At 40.7% G+C, this 9800-nt stretch overlaps 1 pseudogene; it reads left to right on the forward strand.

Moving 5' to 3' along the window:
• The first annotated feature begins 7191 nt into the window (after positions 1 to 7191).
• LOC122748002 lies at positions 7192 to 9049 on the forward strand (annotated as a pseudogene).
• The last annotated feature ends 751 nt before the right edge of the window (positions 9050 to 9800 follow it).

The following is a 9800-nucleotide window of genomic DNA, read 5'->3' on the forward strand; positions in this document are numbered from 1 at the left end:
TGGGATGCCTTCTTAACAATTGGGACCAATTTGATCTATCTGACCTTACACAAAAGAGGATGGTTCTTTTTTTTTGTTTTGTTTTTTGCAGGGCAATGAGGGTTAAGTGACTTGCCCAGGGTCACACAGCTAATAAGTGTCAAGTGTCTGAGGCTAGGTTTAAACTCAGGTCCTTCTGAATCCAAGGCCAGTGCTTTATCCACTCTGTCACCTAGCTACCCCCAAGAGGATGATTCTTTATTGCAATGTTGCCTGGCCTTTGTATCCCCTTGGGGACCAGAAGGTGTGACCAGAGTGATATAACTAAAGACAAAAGGAAAGAAAACACTTATTGAACAAATTTTTTTAAATTGGGTATTTCCCTTTTTAGTTTAGAAGAAACTGGATTCTCCCCATTGCAAATGAAAGGGAGATGGTAACTAAGAACTTATTTTTTTGTAATACTTTTAGGATCTATTTAGGTAAAAGATAATTTATGCCAATTAATCTCGACAAATTCCAATTTTACAAATTTATTTTTGCTTTAAGGTCGAAGAAGAGTTATCTATCATTCTAGTTTCCAACCAATTTACTTCATGAAAGTTTAGTGGGTATTCCTTTCAACATCAGGCTAGATTTTAAACTGTTTTTTGAGAAGGGAACATGCTTTTAGGAAGAAGTATTTCTGTTAAAAAATATTGTATTAGGGGCAGCTAGATGGTGCAGTGGATAGAGCACTGGCCCTGGATTCAGGAGTACCTGAGTTCAAATCTGGCCTCAGACACTTAACACTTACTAGCTGTGTGACCCTGGGCAAGTCACTTAACCCCAATTGCCCCGTTTAAAAAAAAAATTTGTATTAAAACACTCTTGTGTGTATGTTTAAGATCTTTTGTGTGATTTTGGAAGGCATATTAAATTTATTTATAAATTAATGTATTGCAACCATTTGATGTTGATAACAATTATGTCCAAACCTACTGTGATTCGATTTTATTAACTGAGGAGAAAGCTTTTATAGAACCCTGAAAATTCTTTTTTTTGAGTTCTATTCTTGGGTTTGTTGTGTCCTGGGACTATCCTTATAAGAGAACCATCAGGGGCAGCTGGTGGTGCAGTGGATAGAGCACTGGCCCTGGATTCAGGAGTACCTGAGTTCAAATCTGGCCTCAGACACTTAACACTTACTAGCTGTGTGACCCTGGGCAAGTCACTTAACCCCAATTGCCCCATTTAAAAAAAAAATTTGTATTAAAACACTCTTGTGTGTATGTTTAAGATCTTTTGTGTGATTTTGGAAGGCATATTAAATTTATTTATAAATTAATGTATTGCAACCATTTGATGTTGATAACAATTATGTCCAAACCTACTGTGATTCGATTTTATTAACTGAGGAGAAAGCTTTTATAGAACCCTGAAAATTCTTTTTTTTGAGTTCTATTCTTGGGTTTGTTGTGTCCTGGGACTATCCTTATAAGAGAACCATCAGGGGCAGCTGGTGGTACAGTGGATAGAGCACTGGCCCTGGATTCAGGAGTACCTGAGTTCAAATCTGGCCTCAGACACTTAACACTTACTAGCTGTGTTACCCTGGGCAAGTCACTTAACCCCAATTGCCTCACCAAAAAAAAAAATAATAATAAAATAAGAGAACCATCAGCAGTCAGCAGTCAATGGAAGCAATATCTAAGACCTTAGGCTAGCAAATATTTAACATGTCTGTCCCTGGGAATAAAACAGGAAAATACCTTGAGAAAGGTTGGACATTCCCATATCAGAAATCTATTAGGATAAACAAAGTGAAAGTTTGCCTTGCAATACTGAATCTATTCATTATTGAATTAATAATAAAGCATCTGAATTACTATAATCTACAAGTAGGGAAGTTCTTGCCATTTTGATTTGAATTTGTTGGTCTAAGAAATGGCTAAATTGGTGCTTGAATTTGTCAAATGTGTAAAATACAGTTACTGAAGTATCACATTTTTATATGTCACCCTAATGGGAAATCTGATTTTATCTATGTTTGTGACCCCCCCCCCTTTTTCTTGAGGGGAAATGAGGGTTAATTGACTTGCCCAGGGTCACACAGCTAGTGAGTGTCAAGTGTCTGAAGCTGGATTTGAACTCAGGTCCTCCTGAATCCAAGGCCAGTGCTTTATCCACTGTGCCACCTAGCTGCCCCCTATGTTTGTTATTTATTCTGGAACTAGAAGATGTATAAAGGAAAGGGAAACAGAGTCTCTTTCTCTTTCTCTTCCTCCTTCCCTCCTTGATGCTCACTATAGTAGTATTGCACTGACAGTGTGAACAAAGAATTTGAGAGTAAATAGTTTGGAAATTTTTGAGAAAAAAAATAAGCTTACAGTCACTTTAAAGTTCCAGCAGTAAACAGCCTACAATTGCATGATTACAATAAACTGAGATTAGTCATACCTCGTCCCTTAAATAGGTTCTTCTTTTGTTTTAGGGAAGAAACAAAACAGTTCTTAAAATTCAGATGGAACATAATTTATTACAAAAATAGGTAGTAGTCTGATATAATTTACAGTTGTTTTGAATTTGAACATGCATGCACATTTGTGTACACGTGCACACACCCACATCCATACCAATTTACAAGTTACTTTAAAATTAACCAGTACTGGGGCAGCTAGCTGGCGAAGTGAATAGAGCACTGAGCACAGGCCCTGAAATCAGGAGAACCTGAGTTCAAATCTGGCCTCAGACAGTTGACACTTACTAGCTGTGTGACCCTGGGCAAGTCACTTAACCCCAATTGCCTCACCAAAAATAAAATAAAATAATCAACCAGTACTTAACTTTAGTTGGTAAGACTCCCTAAATATCTAACTAGATGTTCCAATCAAACTCAAGTACTTTTTTGTTGTTCCCTGACTCACACAAACTTTTTCTTGTTTTGTGAGCCAAGAAAGTGTTAAGTACCAGTTCTATTCCAAAGTGTAAACCCTTTTTTTTTCTTCCTCACCTTGAAACTTTCACTGACTTGGCTTCCAAACCTGCCTCTAGATAATCACGTGATTTTCCCTAGCCACAGATAATCTTAAAGCTTTCCAACTGTTCTGAATCTACCAAGACTCAATAAAAACAGTCTTTTCATCCCTTCTGTGGTTTCTGGGACTGAGAAGAATAGATAATAGGCCTGGCCAGGCAAGCTGATCACTGCTTGCCTTAGTTCATGAGTCACTGGCCATAGGTGAGACTAAGCTTCCTGGCACTTACATCTTCTCCTACAGAGTAGGAGAGGCAGCCCCACAGCTCCTCTGGAAAATGGGAGAAAGAGAAGGGAGTAAACATTTTCTTAGCATCTACCAAGTGCATGGCACTGTGCTAAGCACTTTAAAAGTATGACCTCATTTGATTTTTGCCACAGGGCTAAATGGTTGGTGTGGGGGACCTTAGGTATTCCTCTTTAAAGAATTATACCCTCTCATACACAAATCCAATTAGAATAAAATAATATTTTATTGGAGTGCTAGAGAAAGGAGTGCTAGAGAAAGGAGTGCTAGAGAGGAGTCTCAAGGTGATATAGTTCCAGAGATGTGATTCTCTGAGATATCTACCTCCTCATACAGGAGAAAGGCCATAGCCTTTATAGATGGTAGATGGGGATGATCATCGGAGAATGGAATATCCCTTATTGGGGGGTGGCTTGGGAGAAGTCATGTGAGGGGCAGTTTTTCTGTCCCCTTAGCACCACTCAGGTAGCAGCCACACCTAATACAATTATCTACTAGAGGGGTGGGGGAGACTGGAATGAAGGGTGGTCCTGGAGTTCTCTCATTCCCTAGCATGTGCCAATTATCTCCCTTCTTTAGGTGTGTCTGTCCTATGGTTTAGATTCTCAAGGAGAGAAACCCCAGACCCATGTCCCCTAGCTTAGCTGGCCAGTTCAAATCTTAATAGTCCTAACCCCATAACAATTTTCATAACAACTCTAATAAAAATAGGTTCTGTTATTATTCTCATTTTAAAATTAAGGAATGTGGGGGTAGCTAGGTGGCATAGTAAATAAAGCACCTGCCCTGGATTCAGGAGGACCTGAGTTCTCATCCAGCCTCAGACACATGACACTTACTAGCTGTGTGACTCTGGGCAGTCACTTAACCCTCATTGCCCCACAAAAAAGAAAATAAAATAATTAAAATTAAATTAATAAAATTAAGGAATCTGGGGGGCTGGGGTGGGAAGCTAGGTGAGTTAGCCAGGGCCACAGAGCTAGTAAACTCTCTTCACACCCAAGAAGAATGGAGCCTCCCTTTGTCTAAATAATTTACATTTAGTAGGTGCTTAGGAAACTGGTGGTTGATTCAAGACTATAAACTCCCTCTCCATTGTTTCTGAGGAGTGATTCACTCTAAAAGGTTTCAGAATTAAATGTTAATTAAATGAGGGGCTAAGCAGAGAACTAAGAGGGAAACCAAGAACTGAGGAGTGGTGACTGATGAGGGAAACCAAAGGGATCTTTCTACTGTACTACAGTCAGGAAGAGGTTGGAATTCACACCTTTATGTAAATGAAAAGGAGAAGAGAACCTTGGGAAGAAAATGAATGTAAAAGGCCAGTATTGGCTCAGTTTGAGAAGTCTTTGCAGAGTCTAGATTCCAGCTGGAGCTGTGTTCCTGACCTAGAAGCATCCTACCAAGGATATCCAAGGTAGGTTTCCTCCTGGGAAAATGTACTTTTTTCTGGCATATCTGGGAGAGCACTGGGCTGTTGAGGGGACTTAGGAGTCTGTAGACAGAGGGGCTTTGGAGACTGGCTAGAGGTCTTGAGTTTGGCCTTGATGCTAACAGTAGATCAGAAAAAGTCAGAAGGTCAGGAGTTTCTTGATTCTCATTCAGTAATACATTGGTCTGAACTGTCTTGACTTAGGGTCATTGGGTGTAGTTCAATTATTGGGGAGGTCCTGAGTCAGCATCCAAAAGCATTGGAGTGATCCAGGACCAACTGCTTTCCTTGGCAGGCCCTACCTATAGACTCAGTAGGCAGGCAGGCAGGCTGGCAGTCAGTCAGGAGGCATCCATTATGCACTGACTATATGCAAGTACTGGGATATGTTGTGGGCCCATAGTACCCCAGAAGTTCTCTGGGGCACATCAAGGAAACTTCTCCTTGAGAAACTAAACCAGAGGACAGATACACCTAGAGAGATAAGTGGAACCAGATCAGACTGTGCTAGCTTCGGGATCTCCACCCTTCATCCTGATCTCCCTTAACTTTGATAACTTTGGGTGTTCCTGCTTCTTTTGTGTCTGGAGGAGATGGCTTGAGAGATCTACAGCCACTCCTCACCCAACTCCTCCAGCCACCACCAGTGGGGGATGGTCCGCCCTCACTAAAGGAACTTTCCACCGTGAGATGGTCACCCCCATCAGTTCCCTATAAAAGTACCTGCCAGCCTCCTGCTTGAGGAGATTGGTACCTCAGAGCCACGTGTGCTTTGTTCCATACCTCTCTCCCCATGAGAAGTCCAAGGATTTCTTTCATGTTTTTCCACCCCCCCCTCCCTTCCCTTGCCCCTAAATAAACTACCATCTCATTCTAACTGCTTTTGTGTGCAAGAGGGTGTAATTCTTTAAAGAGGAATTCCTAAGAACCCAAACCCAAACCCCGTACCCATTTTCCACCACAACAGATACAAAGGTTCCATCTAACTTCTGATGGCTGTCTCATTAGGGGCAGGGGAAGAATTCCAAGTTTTATATACACGCTTTGACCTCTTTCCCAACAACTACTAGGTCCACAATGGACACACATAGCACTTAGCCAGGAATACCCATTTATCCAAATTAATATTTATCCAAATTAGTAGCCAAACAGAAATCAGAAGGCATACAGAGAATACAGAAACTAGGTAAATTTAGAGTCAAGACTCTCTTCCCATTGGCACTGAGGTAATTCAGTTCAACCATGAGAGAGAGTCTTAGATTTCAGCCAGGAGGAAGATCCCCAAAGTCTCCAGTATAGCAAGCTGGGGTTAGGGACATGACTGAGACTATTGTTCCTTCTCCAACTCATTTTACAAATGAGAAAACTGAGGCAAATGGGGTTAAGTGATTTTCCCAGGTTCACAGCTAGTTAGTACCTGAGATCAGATTTGAACTCAAGTCTTTCTGAAGTCAGGTGCCCTAATCTATCCATTGTGCCACCTAGCTACCCTATCAGTTCCTCTCCTTATCTTTCCCCTGAGTCTCCTCCTTCTGCAACTTGAATTGGGGTTGGCCTCATGCATCTTCTCTCTTGAAGCTGGAAGCCAGAAGTTCCTGAAGTGACTAAAAACTTCAGAAAGGACTCAAAAAAAAAAATCTGATGTTCTCTTTGAACTTGCAGATATCATTCAGCCCCATGCACACATAGTGGGACATTCACCTTCACCAATACAGATTCCCAATTTAGGAGAGGTGTTACAAAAACAAAACATAAGGAAAATAAAATGACAGGCTGTTTTAATGCTTTAAAAATTAAACGAATTAAAAATTAGTAATAATTATATTTCATTCTTTTTCACAGTGACATTTTCTACATCATTTTGTTCAAATTTTGAGGCCAATTAGCTCTACTATCTCCTGAGATGCTATATGCTTGATTTCTTCCCTTTCACACTGCAGTTCCTAGAAAAAGGAATGTACAGTGGTTGCTTCTTCTCACCTGTATGCTACATGTGAGCTAATCCACAGAAAAACTGAAGAAAAAAGTGATTCCCCTTGTCAGTGATTGAGCATCAAAGGGTGGAAGTGAAAGTCTGGTTGCCAGATGAAAGGAAAGTCATTATCTGGGGCTTCTTGTGGGACAGGAAATTTGTGTCTAACAGCCAGAACAGCTCTGGGGTGAGCAGCAACTGTCTGAGGCCATATTGCCATTTTGATCAGTTGGAGCTATTTTGACATTAACCCTTCTCTCTGCAGGTACAAGTGGTAAAAAAGATCTCCCCAGGACAGTGCCCCACTTTGGGGACTTGTACAGAGTCCAAACGCAGCTCATTTTAATGGATACCCTTCAGCCAGAAACCACAGACCCCTGGACTCTGACATTGGAATATGACGAAAACCAAGCACCGAATTCTGATGTGGAGATAGATACCTCCACACCACTCCTAGGAACCCACTCCAGACATTGCTACCTCATCTTCAGCCCTCTTCTCCATTTTATCACGGCTCTCTTATTTTTCTTCCTAATTTTGTTTCTATGGAAACTCTTTCAAAAAAATTTCTAGAAGCTCAGTACCAACACTATGAAATCTGTGCCAAAATACAGACTGGTAAGGACTGGCTTCTGGACCCTGTTTCTGCTCTTAATTTGGCACCTGCAGTTAGAGCAGCTCCAGCCACCCAATATACTGCCATATTTCCTGCCCACTGCAAGGGATAGGAGGTTCCATCTTCCAATACTAATCCTCTTTCATGACCCACTCAGAGACTAACCTGACAAGCTTTGCCAGTGGCTTGTGAAGAATGCCTGTTTCCAGATCTGCCTTTGCATCAACTCTGGAGGATCCTGAAATAGCTCTTATCTGTTGCCATCTTCACTCAGTCCTCTTCCTAGAGGAGAAAGTTTTTAAGACATCATTGTCCATTTCATATGAACAAACATAGACCCAAAGAAAAAATATGAGAAGGCATCACTCCAACCCTACTACTTTAGAGTGGTGGGAAGAGAATTGGCATGGGATATTGGATATTTTTCAGATTTTTTTCAGTGTGCTAATTTCTTTTCCTGTCTTCATTTTTCCCCTCTGTAATCAATATTGTTATATGGAATGGCTCTCTTGTAGAGGATGGGGGTAAAATACTGGGAGAAATTCTAGTTGTGGAAAACAAGAGATAATAAAAATTTACTGTAAAAAGACTTCTATCCTTGTAAATAATTTTTCTATCATTTTCTCTGTAAATATCAGATATTTTAAAATATGGATGGTCATTCAAATCTGTGCCAGTTCTGTTTACTTGAATGCCAGGATAAGATTGGGAATGGAGAGAACATGTCTACAATGGGAAAGAATTTAAAGTTGTGAGGTTTATAAATCCAATTTGAATATGCCAGTACAACTGATTGGCAGTTGCAGTCACATATTTAATTCGGGCCTCAAAATGAGAAAGAATACTACTATCCAGGGCCTCAGATATTTGCTAGCTGTGTTAACCTGGCCATGTCCCTTAACCTCTATCTGGGAGCTTATAAAACCTCACAACTTTAATAATAGAATCTATCTCCTGGTATTGTTGGTTAAGAAAGCAGTCCCTTGATAGTTCCTTTGTTTCTTGCCATTCCCTCCCTCTGTTTCCTAATCATCTCCTCTCCTCTCCTGCTGAAGCTCAGCCGGCCCAGCTACACTTCCTGCACCATCATGGAGAATATGAGCCCCAGCATTGTGATTGAAGATGATGAACCAGGCTATGATTTAGACTTATTTTTCATCCCTAAGCATTATGCTCAAGATCTCGAAAAAGTATTCACTCCTCATGGGCTAATCCGGCATAAGACCAAACTTTTGGCATGAGCTGCTATAAAGGAGATGGGAGGTCACCACATAGATGCCCTCTGTGTCCTGAAGTGTGGCTATAAATTCTTTGCTGATTTACTGGATTGTATCAGGGCACTGAACAGGAATAGTGTTCAATTAATTCTGATGACTGTAGGTTTTATCAGATTGAAGAGCTACTGTAACAACCAGTCAACAGTTGACAAAAAAGTGATTGGGAGAGATGATCTTTTGTTTTGTTGTTGGTTTTTTTTTTTTTTTAGTTAGGCAATTGGGGTTAAGTGACTTGACCAGGGTCACATAGCTAGTAAGTGTTAAGTGTCTGAGGCCGGATTTGAACTCAGGTACTCCTGACTCCAGGGGGCCAGTGCTCTATCCACTGCGCTATCTAGCTGCCCCGGGAGAGACGATCTTTCAACCTTAACTGGAAGGAACATCCTGATTGTGGTAGATTTTGCTTTCCTTGGTATATCACCAAGTCCTGGTGATGGTGGAGGCAAAAAGGGGTTAACAGATAACCAAAGAACAGTAGCTAAAAGGGTTAACAGAGAAACTAATATTTGAGTCTTTATCAAAAAATATCAACAGAAGCCTAAGGAGATGGTAATCAGGGACCATTAACCATTAATAGCCATTAATAATCCTGGATGACAGGAAACAGAAACTGCACTTGGAAACCAGATCTTAAAGTAAAGAGATATAAACAGAGAGACCCTCTGGCTCTGACAAGTTCAAGCATGTCTTTATGAACATGTGCAGAAGGACCAAAATCTCTCTTTAGGTTCACCTTATGACATTTAAACCCCCAAAATACACCCCTAAGGAAAAAGGTACCCACCTTGGAGGATATCTTAGGACCCCAGAAAGGCCAAAATAGGATATGAACCCCCCACAAGAAGATTAAGATAATGAGGAAATAACCTACTTTTCTCGCTATAAATATAACCATTTCCATCTCCCTAATTGAGGCACCTTTGAGTGATTCTCCCTGTGGCCTCACAGTATTTTAATAAAACTTGGGAAACTGAGTCACTGAGTCTTGTAATTCTTTGAGACCCCTCACGGATCAAATTTTATCAATTAAACCTATCCTCCACGTCACTGGTATGGCTTTGACTGCAGAGACTCAGATTTAAAGACTGCCCAATCAATGTGCAGCACAGTCCTTAGCTGTGGTCCTGACTCATTCACAATCCAGACTAGAGGCAGAGCACATTTTAGCTTGTGTAGGTGATATCTATTTACCAACATGATGAGCTTCCTGAGTATTCACAGTCACCTGGGTTAGCTATGGCTATAATGGAAACTAAATTTT

This window comes from Dromiciops gliroides, chromosome 3, assembly GCF_019393635.1.
Source record: "Dromiciops gliroides isolate mDroGli1 chromosome 3, mDroGli1.pri, whole genome shotgun sequence".
In the NCBI taxonomy this organism is placed as follows: domain Eukaryota; kingdom Metazoa; phylum Chordata; class Mammalia; order Microbiotheria; family Microbiotheriidae; genus Dromiciops; species Dromiciops gliroides.